At 50.7% G+C, this 13,094-nt stretch overlaps 1 long non-coding RNA gene across 1 annotated transcript; it reads left to right on the top strand.

Moving 5' to 3' along the window:
* The first annotated feature begins 5,382 nt into the window (after positions 1-5,382).
* On the top strand, positions 5,383-11,083 carry LOC139999564 (uncharacterized). Its single transcript, XR_011805024.1, has 2 exons — positions 5,383-5,958; positions 10,598-11,083. It is a non-coding gene; the product is annotated as an uncharacterized lncRNA (long non-coding RNA).
* The last annotated feature ends 2,011 nt before the right edge of the window (positions 11,084-13,094 follow it).

The following is a 13,094-nucleotide window of genomic DNA, read 5'->3' as shown; positions in this document are numbered from 1 at the left end:
CTTCGGTCAGAATGGATTAAAAGGATAAAGCCTGACGGCAACGCGGGCTGCAGGACTTCCTTCGGAGACTCTTAGGATGCACTCAGTCATCTGAAGGAACTCAGAGCACCTCCTGAACGACAGCCAAGTCTTGTCTCCAGATGATGGAGAACTCACTCGACCCGCAGGGACGTTTTTCAAGTAGCTCATTAACGTCCCTGGTAAAGACGTGCACCTTTTGCCAGTCCGGCTGCTGGTGTGGGGAGGATTTCCCTGCCAGGAGAGGCTCCTGGGGCAGGACGGAGTCTGGTTCTGGCCCCCGCAGGGTGTAGGACAGCCACGTGTGTGGCTGATGCCTGCGACAGCTGTTGGCCAGAAAGAAATTGTCATACAGAGGTTTCCGAAAAAAAAAAAAAAAACAAAAAAAAAACCAATAGATGAAAGAACAGATTTCAAAAAGCCAAAGAAAAGATAGCTTATCACGGTCATTTTTAAGAGATCTGAGATAAAACAGAAAAACAAAGTTTCTATTTTTATTTTTTAAAAGGATCCCCTCTTTTTCCATTGCCTCTCTTGGAAAAGACTCAAGGGTTGTAGTTTTTTTTTTTTTTAAGCATTTCTTATGTGGGAAAAAATCTTTTTTCTGGCCTAAACTGCTCCCAGTATTTCAACACAACAAAATGATAGCAATTTACAGATATTTACTAAGAAGTTAGATCCTGTTTCTTCAAGCTTGAATCTTTTTCCAGGAAATCAGACAAGCTGACTGCACTGCTGCAAGCAGAAAGTATTAATGTGCTAAACCCAAGGTAAATGTTCCCCCATGCAGCCACTTCCTCACATAGCCAAAAAAACCACCATCACTCCATAGTTAAGGTACCACTCTGCTTCAGAGTCAGCAAGCAGAAATAAAAATTGCTGCTTAAAAATAGGGGGGAAAAAGAGGAACAAATTCAAAATACAATAAAGTTGCAAAAAGCTGAAAACTGCCATGGTACCTTACAGCAAAGAGTTTGAAGATTCTAAATTCTAACTCACAGAAATTCTTCCGTGAGTCTAAATAATGCCATAAACTAGGTAGAAGCGTTCAATAATTTATTTCTATTTTGGAGTTGGAATGAAATGTAATTTTGTCCTGATGGCAGATGCCAACAAGCGACATCCCAGCCCATTAGCATTATGATGGAGTTTCCTGGCAACTTGACATATGAAAATTCATCTTTTTCTGGTGGTTTTGAAAGGTATCAGACAGAAGTTTAATGTCTCAACTATCCTGCAGCATCAGTTCGTGTTGAGAAGAGCTTGTGCCACCTTCTCACCCACCACCTCGGCGTCTTCCACTGGTGGAAGCCTGCAGTGAGCGTCTGTTGGCATGGATGTAACAAGCACAGTCACCCTGGGGCTAGCAGAGGGATTTTCTTTTCTGTGTCTATCACTGAAAGATGCTCACCAGCATCTGCTGTGGATAAGCTTGTTGGATGGGGAGAAACCATAGAAACACCCACACCTACAGCATGCTTGGCGGTGCCTAGGAGGACAGGACCCGGAGAAGATTCAAGCACAGAACCTGACAGTGGCATAAAGACAACTCACCTGACAAAGCTAAATTCAAACCCCAAGAACACAGATTTATTCTGGCAATCTGCTTCCTCTGGCCCTGCACTGCATGGTAATGGAGCCATTGACTTGTGATGAGCATACAACGTGGTGGAGAACCGGAGCAGGTCGTAGCCTGATGCAGAATTCCTGTGGGAACAGAGCTTTTCTTTAGCTTTATTAGAAAAATAAAGATGAGGGCAGGCCAGGGTATTATTAGCTATTGGCAGAGCAACAGATGGTGCTGAGAATAGAGTCTGACTTTGGCTGGGGGTGAACTGGAAGGGAGGTGCCTGGTGGACCTCATGGTGGGACTGGAGGAGACACCACAGGTAGAAGCCTCACCCTGCATTGCCTTTATGGCAGATGCAGGGCACAAAGACGTATTTCAGGGGTCATAGCCTGTGGCTCACAAATCACAAGGTATTTATTTGCAAAGGGAGAAAGAAAAATCAGAAGGTGCGGGATAGAGCCGTGGTATTTTTAAGGCCTGGGAAAATGCCTGACATCGAGAGGCAAAGCCTGAAGATTGTGCAGTGACTTTGATTACAGTGTGTAAGTACCTTCACGGGAAGAAAATAAGAGGTACCAAGAGGCTCTTTATTCTAATATGCGAAAACATAGCAGGAACCACTGGCTGGAAGATGAAGACAGAGAAAGTGGAGTCAGAAATGTGGCTCAGACAACCTATGGTGAAGATGATTATCTATTAGGATAAATTACCAGGGAAGCAAGGCAGTCTTTATCTCCTGATAGAGGCACACGGTGCCTTTCTGGAGAAGGCATTAACAAAAGACAGTTGTTGGGCTTATTAATAACTCTGTAAAATTCACTGGCTTGTTTTATAGGTGTGACCAGCCTGCAAGGTCTCGTATTCAACACCTGACGTCTCTGCTGTCACCCGGCTCATCTCCAGTGCTGGGGTTGCCTCTGACATTGGGTCATTTTCCTGTATTTATCCACCTTTACCTGGAGTTTCTCCTTCTGACACCAGACTCCACGTCATGAGTGCCTCGAAAAGTGTGGCTGTTTTTCCTAAAGACCTTTTGGAGCGTATTGGTCTCTGCTCGCCACTCAGCTCTCCGCACAGGTTGAATATCCCCAGGGTGCAGCACTGCAGCATCCCGTGCCACAGGAATCGCCAAAACGATGGAAAGGCCCTTCAATAGAGGTGTGACGTGACAGGTTTGGGCTGATAAGCGGCTGCTTTCTTGTTCTCCAGTGGCTGGAAGAGATTGTCACCCAAGGGACGTGATAGCAAGGCAGGGCCGATAACAGCACGAGCTGGCTGGGGATCCAGGCAGGCAGCCCCTGAAGACCAGAGCGGGATGTCCAGACAGAAACATGCTTCAATTTCTTTTCTCAGACCGAGACATCCCAGATAAAGCCTTTATCTGGCCTTTTCCCCAATCAATATGATGCTTCAGCCTCCTCCTCGGAGCGCAGCGGGGGCAGGCGTCGCAGGGACAGCTTTATCGCAGCACTCGCTGGAGCTGCAGGAAAGCTGGATTTTCCTCCCAAAGGCGACTTCGCCGAGAGCTCTGAGCTCCAGCTGCCTGCTACCTCTGCGACATTTGTCCTTCGTGGTGAGCCACAGCTCCAGGCAGGCTGAGGATGTCAGCCCAGCCAGCCCGGGGATGCTCACAAGAGGGATGCATCGAGGCAAAGGTGAAAAAAAAAATGATTTTTTTTTTTTTTCCTCTCCCTCCGGTGACCTGAAAGCTTATTTACCAGCAAGCCGGAGCATTTCCAGCCTGCCTTTTGGACAGGAGAGGGCAGCAAAGTGCTCCTTTTGAAGGAAAGGAAAGCAGGTAGGGAGAGGAGCGTGAGGTCTCCATTTGGGGATGTTTTGCTGTGAGACATTTCAGCCAGAATCAATTTTTGTTGCTCTGAAAAATAAATAAATAAATAAATAATAATAATAAAAAAAAATGGCTTACCACAACCAAAATGCACAGAGTTTGGAGCAGAGCCCCAGAACCGGAATCAGCTTTCTTCTGCCCTCCTTCAGCTCGCACACCTCAGCCTGGAAAGGACTTGGCTGGGTTGGAAGGGCAGGGGCTAGAAAAATGCCACTCCGGAAAACCTCCGATCCTCCTGCACAGACTTCGCGTCACATCTGACAGCCCTCTGGGAATGCCCTTGGTACCCCGAGGTGTCTCCGGCCTTGCACACTTGTGCCACCAAGTCAGGCACCAGAGGGGTGCACACCCAGCTGCGTGCCACCCTCTGTTTTATACCATCCCAGGATCATCCAGGTTGGAAAAGACCTTCAGGATCACCAAGTCCAACCATCAACCTGACCTGCTGAGTCCCATCACTAAACCACGGCTGGCAACCATGGGAAATGCCTGTTTTTTGGGAGAGGCAGCTGTAATCCTGAAACCGAGGTGCTCCCAGTCCACGGCTGCCTTGTAAGCACCTTCCTTTAAGGATACCTCTATCCTGGTATCTGCCACCTTCAATCTGTCATTTCAGCTCAGACACTACACGGCTGTCGATAGGGGGCAGGTGCTGCCATCACATCATTTCTTATTACATATCAGAAAGACTAATCCTAACTGGACTAATCCTACAGAGTAATCCTGGTTTTACGGGTCCCCCTTCTCACAATGACAGAGCCCAGGACTCCCAAATCTCACATTCTGCTCTACGTTTTCCAGCCCTCACAGCTCTGCCTCCTGACTCCAGGAGACCACAGATCTGTTACCTTCATTGCCATAAAACCTTGTCCCTTGCTGTCCCTGCCCCCTGGTCCCATACCTGTGAGTTTTTGAGGACCCCCACATCCCCCCGCTGACCATCTTCCCAGCTCCCAGCCAGGCAAATACCAGTCCCCTGCCTTAAGTGCAGCCTTGTGCTTCCATCTCCACTGGGAAATTAAGCCGTATCAGATGTTCCTGGGCACGGTGACCCTGTCATCCTCAGCACTATGTTATTTCAGCACTTTCCAGCAGGTTTTTGCCCGTGACATGGCACCGCATGCAAACGATCTCTCCCCGGTGATTTCCAGGCAGGCTGAGGGACCGTTCCCAAGAGGCTTTAATTGTTGGCATCCTAATCTGAAGCGAGTTTAATGGTGTGCACACAACCCACATGGTTCCAGTTTAGCCTCCCTACCCTAGACTGGCCCCAAGCACATTTAACTTCCTAACTCAGACGTGCTGATCCCACCGCATCCTTGGGCCCACCCTCAGGTCCTTTGTGATTCCCAGTCTGCACAGAGCCAATTTCAGAGCCTCAAAGCCTCTTGCACCCCCCCCCCCCCCCCCACTCCTGTAGGAATGAAGAAGCTCTGCGGAGCCCTCATCACCAGGTTGTCAAGCCTACTGGTGAGAGTCATCCACCCAAATTTAGCCGGCTGCAAAGGAGGTGTCTCCAATGAGCTCATCGCTTTGGGGGCCCTTTGGAGCCAGTGGCAAGAAGCAGGAACGAGCCACAGAGTTGTGGCCAGAGCTGGCTCCCCTTCAGGAGGTGCCCCCCCTTGCTCTCCATCCCCCAGCCCTGCTCAGACACTGACCTCCAAGGCTTAGATGCTGAAATTCAAGCAAACACGGCCAATTCCCTGGAGCAACGTGTTGCAGGATTGCTGGCTGCTCCTATCCTTCCTGTGGGGTCTTGGGAACAGCCCCACAGTTATCCCACGGATCCCATAACCAGGGTTTTTTACCCCCCTGCAAGGAGCTTCCCCAGTCACACCCCATCTTTGCGCATAAACTTCATCTTCTCAGGCCAGGATAAAAACTAAGGAGGAAACACGACAACAACAAAGTTCAACTCAAAGTGCTAAAAAAAAATTCCCTGGGTTGGTGCAGCTGAAAATAGAGCTGCCTGCACACATCAGCTGCTCCTGCTTAAAAAGAATCTTGCCTGCCTTGAATGTATTTGTATTTATAGCTGAGAAAACAGTGCTTCCCTTGCTGATAGCCTGTGTAAATGCAACAGTTTGCTCACTACGGCTGATGGAGAAGCACGAGCCCAGCCGGTGGCTGTGGCGCTGCCAGCACGCAGAGTTCCTCCAGCTCTCCGCAGCCCTCCTGGGATCTCTCTGCAAGCGGGTGATACAGAGAGCCGAGCGGCAGCAAAGGCGGGCGGCTTGCATCCAGCCCTACTGGGAACAGCGCTCGGAGCAGAGCAGAGCCCAGGGCAGGACTTTCAAATCCAGGGAAAAGCCAGCCTGAGGCACGGAGGTGGTTGGAAACGCCTTGGTGAGGCCAGATCTCCTCTGGTGTTAGGCTGAAGTCAAGCTGACGCCTGCAGCTGATCTCTGGATGCAGAACCACGTCGTCCTGCCAGCAGAAAGAGGCCGGGTTTTCAGATCTGCAGATGGAAATTGTGATTAGAGCTGAGACCACGCTCAGCTGAGTGCTCTGGTGTTCGTAGGTAAGTGCTGGCTCTTTCGCTGTTATTGCTGTTGTCATTTTATCAGCTTGCTGCAATCTGCTTTTTTTCTATATTTGACTGCTTATAATTAGCCCGCTGGGTCTGCTATTCTCTCAATTTCTTTATCTGTTTCCTGACAGATTTGGAGATGGCTCCATTTTAAATATATACTGTGCTTTAAGAAAAGAAACTCTTCTGCAGCGCTCTTTGAAGCTCAGCACTCCGGGGAGACTGCCAGTAGACAGGCTTTCGGCTCAAAGAATATGTGTAATAAGGGACAATTAGGTGGCAGCAAACATTTAATTATCAAATGTATTGGTGCTTCTTACACTGCCTGAAGTTAAGCAGGTGCCTCATACACAGGATTCTTCAAATATCAAATGTGAAAAATGTTTCAGAGCAGAACCAGATGAGCTGATGAATATATTTAGGCTATAAATTAAGCAGAGGATTTTAGCAAAGTCCTGGATCAGCCTCCACGTTGTGTTAGCATCCACAGGGGGGTGGCTTCGTGGGCTAACACAGGGGACTGCACAGCCGGTCCTCTGACAGAGGGGACCAGATCCTGCCCCTACTGTGTCTGGGAAATGTCCTGGCTAAATGCCACCGACCTCGAGACACCAGGATCAGTCAAACACACTTAATTTTCCATGGGCTGCAGCTGCCCAAAGCTGTCCTACCACCGTGTCCTTGTCCCTTACCATCCTGCTCACGGAGCTTGCAATCCCGGGGGCAAGCAGGAGTCACCCTTCCTTTTCCCAGTCTTGCCACGCAAGCCACATCCTCACAGGTGGGCTCAAACCTTGCTTTGAAGACCCACCTACAAGCTGTCTGAGGCATGGAGACCCAGGCAGGTTCCTGCTCCCATCCTGCTCTCCTTGGAGGTCTCCTCTGCCCACTTTCTGCTGGTTCAGATGAACTCAGGTCCCAGGAGTAAAATCCTCCGTAGGCGGTGCTTGGGGGACACTTGCTCGTGGCTGGAGAGTGCAGCTAAAGCAAGCACTAATTCCACTTACAGGATAAAATTGGCAGAAGAGCCACTGAATTTTCCGTCCAGCTCTAAAGTGCTCTCAAAGTGATCTAATTTATCACTGCGGCAGCAGCAGCAGCCATTCAAATGCTCTCCCAGCTCTCTGGCTTTGCAATCAGGTGATAAGATGACTTCATGTTAGCAGACGGGTCCAAGTCCTTTGTCTTTCTCTGGTTCTTGGGTCCTCACCAGATCTCGCCGTTGCACTTGTCCCTTGCAGCCCTCTGCTGTGCTGCTGCACCGCGGGCGGCTCTGGCAGGCGCTCGAGCTCCGGGCACCGAGCTTCCAGCACCAGCCTGGCAGCTTAGGGGAGCCGTCCATCTGCCCAGGGGTGGGACCATGCTGAGCAAGCAAGGGTCTGCCTCTCTACCTGGAGCAAAAAGAATTCACACGTGGAAAGCTTGGGTCCTCCCCTGGCAGCACACAAAGCTCATGGTGGGACAGGTTTGGTCAGGATGCGCCACGTGCTACGGTGCGTATAGCACTTGGAGAGGGGATAGGAGAGGGGTAGGGTTTGGGGTGACGAGGAGCAGGTGAGGACAGGGTAGGGGGATTCAGCTTGGGGGTTCTGGTGGATGGAAGGCTCGATGTGAGCCAGCAGCGTGCATGGGAACACAGCCGTGAAGGTGAGGTGGGCTTTGTGCACCCTATGGAGAGCGTTAGGCACTTCAGGGCTCCTCATGCAACTACAATAATACTAATACTGATATCAGGGAGACAGGTGAGCATTCAGGAGCAGAAATCACCACTGAGGCAGTGCCTGCTTCAGGATGGAGGTGACTGGGAGAGGTGCAGAGGGGTGGTGAGATGTGTGCAGACCCAGGTTGCAGCCGCAGGGGTGCGGGTGCCTCACCCACCCTCCCCAGGACCCAGTGAGCCCCTTCTCCAAACAATCCCTGCCCCATGCACATGGTTTCTGCCAAGAGAGGCGTGCCAGAGACCTTTATCCAGGGCTTCACCTTGGATTTCAGGGTAGTACCAATGCTGTTCAAGCTACACGTGCAGAGCACAGCACTGTAGGAGAAGTGAACGCCATCCCACCCAGGCTCCGTGCACAGATGTGCACATCTGGCACACACGGGACCCCTTCCCTACATCTCACCTCACCTCAGAACAGTGGGGCGCATTGCCCCCCACATCTCTCATCCGTCACAGATGTGCAGGGCACTTGCACAGATGGAGATGCCTCTTCCCTGGATGACTGGAAGTGGAGAGAGAAAGCCGCTCCTCCTGCACGCTCCAGCACCCTGAGCTGTGTACACAACACCTGCAAGTTGTCTCTGCAAAGATAAGCCTAACTCAATCATCAGCCAGAGCTTTAGCGTAATTAGGAGCTGTTTAAGCCTCAGGTTGAAGCCTTGGCAATGGCTTTTGAGAGAACTAACAATAGGTAACAACACGACTAACGATGCATTGTACTTCGCATATTCAAAGGACCTCATTTCGGGTGCCTGCCTACAGCAGCTCTTGACACCAAGCACCTGTGGGACTGGGCAAGTGTCCTGGTCCAGTACCACCAGCTGCAACGTAGCGTGCCTTAGAAGAGGCCCAAGGCAAGGAGAAAATCCCAGTGACCCCAGGAAAAGCACCCGGTCACGCTGGGATGGGACAGAAGCTCAGCGTGCGGGGAGCTCTGTGCTTAGTGGAGAGCAGGCAGGCTGATAAGCACCAGGGAACGGGCCCCGTGCTTGGAGAGAAATGTCTTTTAGAGCAGTTTCTGACTTGTGTGTAACTCCCTCCAACAGCACCGTGTGCCCTCCGGACACCTGGGCCAAAACTCCCGCTCTAATTTCTCCTCTGACAAGAAATAGATAGAGAGGGAGACACCGCCGTGATAAATCACCGCCTTAGCGAGGGCTCTGCCACTGCCCCACATGGCGGCCTCGTAAGCAAACTAAAGGAACAAGATCCAGCCAAAGGCAACACCGTTTTTACGAGGTCTGTAACAAGGTTAACCTGCCAGGGGTAAGTGCAGTGGCATCGGCTCCGCTCCTCTGTAAAGAGCCGTGACACAACCTGCAGCTGCTCCACGAAGATTAAGGGAAATATAAGAAAAATGGGGTCTCCCCCAGGAAAGGGAGAAAAAGCTCAGCTGCAAGACACCAGCAAGATATTCAGAGACGGTGACCAGGGGCTTCTCATTATCCTACTCTGCAATAATAAATTGAAATAACATGAGGGAGCGCCTGAGCAATATGATGTCTCGAGGGGGGATTTACTGGGGCAGCTTCCCCAGCTGTGGACAACAGGGGAAATGTTTCCCATAACGGGCTGTGCCTGGAAAAGGAGAGGGAAGGAGCCCAGCCTGTGGTGTGGAGAGGGGCAGGGTGGCAATTTCCCTGTTTTCAAACCCTGCAGCAGGCGGAGACCTCGCAGGTGCCTTTGGAAGGCCACCAGCTCTGCGCTGACATCGCACGGCCACCTGGGCACACAGGACACCAGGAGGGTGCTGCCATCGCCGTGCCCCCATGGGAGGCCAGCACAAAGCTCCAGCGCACGAGAATAATGAACTGGTGTGAAACCACAGGGGCTGGGAGGTGGAGGAGACGGCCAGGCGGGGCCCCTTTCTGTGCCACCCATCTCCTGTGGGGCGTGGGGAGGAGGAGAGGAAGATGAAGCCTTTGCTCAATCTGTCTCGACAGTTTGCACAAGGGGAATCTCGTGTTTGCACAGCCGGTACTCCCAGCCAGAAGTAACGCATGCAAATACCAAGCTGAGAAATGCTGACCTTTGCTGGCCCCGATGCTCTTCTCCCATCTCCTTTTCTCAAGCTGATTTCTGACTGCAGCGGTTGGGTCAGGGCTGTATCGACAGCATCCGCTCTGCAGCTGCAGTGTCCAAATCTCAATTTCTTGCTTCATTCCATCATCAGCGCTTTCTTCTCCTGGTATTTCTTCAACTCTTTTCTGCTCGTTTTCACCTCTTTTCACGCCCCTGTGCTCCTTCAAACTCCCACCTGGATCGTGAGCCTGCCCAAGCACTACAGCCGGGTCTGGGCAGCAGCAGAGGATGGGAACCCCCCAGGTGGGCTGGGGAAGGGCGATGCCAGGAGGCTGGGGCATGTTTTAGTGGTGATGCATTCCCAGCAAACGGCCCCATTCTCATCCGTGTAACTTCAACAGCAAGAACACAAGGAAAAGATTTTTCCAGGTCTGAAACCTCCCATAAAAGCAGTTATTTCCCGGGAGGATGCACTGACCCATTTTGTACTGGTCTCTCCTGCAGTCTCCCTGCTCCTCGTGCTTCTTCCCCTCTCCTTTTGCCACCTCCCCAGCCCCCACTTCTGACCGTGCTCCCCTTCTGCAAACGAGGAGCTGCCACCCCACATCCTGACACCCTCCTGCCCCCAAGATCTGCCCCCAGATTCTCACCCCATTGGACATGTCCCAACCTTTTCCTGCACAGAAGAAAAGGAAAACTGAGCAAAGGGGGTCCCTTACCTTTCCCTAGCTCTCCTCCTCCAGCGTTAAGGGGATGGTCACCACCACAGACCCCCAACAAGTGGAAGATGCGAGTGTTGGAGCAGGAGCCTAGGCACAAAGGTGGGACGTGGGGAAAAGGCACAAGGCTCTTTTTATTTTTTTTAATTTTTTTTTCTTGCAATTTCAGCAAGAAAAAGAGAACACGGGGAGGATGTCGAAGGACTGCCATGCTACAGCAAGTGCTGCCATCGGAGATGAGCCCCGGAGCGTGCACCCTTTGTGGAGTTCTCCCACGTGGTGCAGATGAGACCGGATTTATTGTGGACCTTTCCTGCCCTAAACCTTGCACGATGGCTTCATCCATCCTGGCTAAATGAAACAGGAGCAGCCTTCTGGCTGCTGGCTTAGATGGGGAAGCGAGTCCCCCTTCTTTATTCTGGGAAAATAACGACATAAGGCCACCGTGTCCTGGAACAGAGACACCGCGCCACAATTTATGCACAAAATATGGTATGAGCTAATGTAGAGATTGCCTTCCTGACCTTGCTGACCCCACAACAATGACTTGAAATGTCCTCACACGTCCTCACAGCCTGCTATCGTGCTTTTTATGTACCCCATCACACACAACTTTTCAGCAACACCCCAGCATAAAAGCCCATTTATCCCTTTATCACCTTGCAGTGTTGTTCTGCTCTTCCAGGACTTGCACTCTTTCGAATGAAGCCTTTAGCAATTTCGATACTTGCTGGACATATTCCATTGCCAGACGAGAGGTTTTTTTAAAAGCTTCTGCCACGTAGGGGATGCCAGGGTGCAGATGCAGAGCCAAGACTGCCAGGCAGGTTGGATGTGATGGACCTGTCCCAGGCCAAGCCCCGAAATGGGCACTGGGGAAGGTTTGGGGAACCCCTATGTGAGGTCAGTCGTGGCCAGTAAGGCTGCTCGGTGCCCTTGGGGCCCTGGCACAGCTCCTTCTGCTCAGAAAGGAGGACAGTGACACCAAATCTCTGCTCAGAGCAAGGTGAGAGCAAACACGCACCTCCCTTCTGCCTGTGGCTGATGGTTTTCTGCACTGCCATGTATTTTCCCACCATATATCGTGAAAGCAGAGCTCATCAAACAATTCACATGTAGCCAGCTTGCAAAAGCCCTCTCTGGCGTTCTCTTTAATAGGAGAAGCAAGATGTACCTGCTCAAGCCTATTGACACATTTCATGGCAGATTGGCTCACCTGGGAAGCAGAATGCAACCCGGAGAAAGCATTCGGATGTCTGCGCCTGTGCTGAAGCTGCGGCTGGGCGTGCACACTTCATTTTGCCCCTAAATTTGTAATTTTAGAGCCAAACAGTTTTCATCCCTGTTCTGGGGTTGCCTGCATAATCCAGGCTTCGAAAATCTTCCCAAGTCACTCCTAAATCAGGCGTTTATCATGGTTCATCTGAAGCAGCTATTTTAGGGAGAGACCCCAGGGAGGGAGCCAATTGACTGTTTATAGATGCTTAAAATACAGCCACCTGCATTTCACCCAGGCACCCAAAGCTCCCTTTACAGCCAGTGGAGGTAACGGGTGCAGGTCATGTCATCCGAAAGGAGGCATCTAAAATAGCTTAAATGAATCTTAAATGAGCTCTGCTCCCAAATGTAATTTAAAGATGTAAAAAGATAGCAAATCTATTGCTTCCTTTAGGATATGTTCTCCTGATAGATTCCCCTCCTTGTTAAATGTTTGAATCATATTTTGAGCCTGAAATTGCTTTAAATCTTTCATCCTTGAGTCTTCGTACATCTCTGCCTGTTATATTAAATATTCCTCCATTCATATTCTTTGCTAGGTACATAAATAGAGCACACAGTCAAGTAACTTCCCAACCTTTCCCTTTCATTACCTTCTTTCATATTTATGCTAAATCCTAGGGAGGCAATGGTGCCTGGAAGCTGTTCCTCTAATATGACATTTTTTAGCTTTTTGTTTGTTTTATTTTGGAAACATAAAGGAAGGAGCTCCCGTCTCAGTACCTGGGAACCTCACAAGCCACCAGCATTTGAACTGAGCGGTCACCAGGAAAAAAATCTGCCCTGGACTTTCCATCGCGGAGGGAGAAAGCCCAAGGACTTCTTTGTGCAAGAAAAGGCTTCGCTGGTGGATACCAACCCAGGGAGGCATAAAGGGACTTCTTGCACAAGCATGAGGCTCTAATCTAATTATATTTTAATCAGGTATATCGTCCTCTGTCCCCTCCTGCCTCGGCATCTCCAGGCACTTTGCGTGGCTGTGATTTTGGTGACACTTTCCCATTTCATAGCATCTGCCCATGTGTCCTCTGGGTGAGCTCTTTCAGATCTAAACTCCAAGGCGCATCGTTCAGAGAGGAATCCTACTGGTCTGCCGTGGCACCTGGAAACAACTGGACTGGTTCTGCTCAAAGTTTTAAATGGGATACCTCCCCCACCCCCAGGAAAACACCGGGGGACCCAGTGTGTGCCTGGAAAGGGGGATCGGAGGAGAGGGATTTTGGAGGGTTTGGAGGAGAGATGTTAGCCCTGCTCAGAAGCGGGTTGCCGTGGAGACTGGCTCGTTTAACCCCATAAGGGTCAGGGAGCCCTTCTTGTTCCAGCTAGCTTAATTAAAGAGGGGGGGGGGAGGATAAGAGAAACAAATTGGCACCGACTTCACGTTGGGA

This window comes from Anas platyrhynchos, chromosome 26, assembly GCF_047663525.1.
Source record: "Anas platyrhynchos isolate ZD024472 breed Pekin duck chromosome 26, IASCAAS_PekinDuck_T2T, whole genome shotgun sequence".
NCBI classification, from domain to species: Eukaryota; Metazoa; Chordata; class Aves; order Anseriformes; family Anatidae; genus Anas; species Anas platyrhynchos.
Note: the sequence above shows the minus strand (reverse complement) of the source record. Positions and strands in the feature narration are given on the sequence as shown.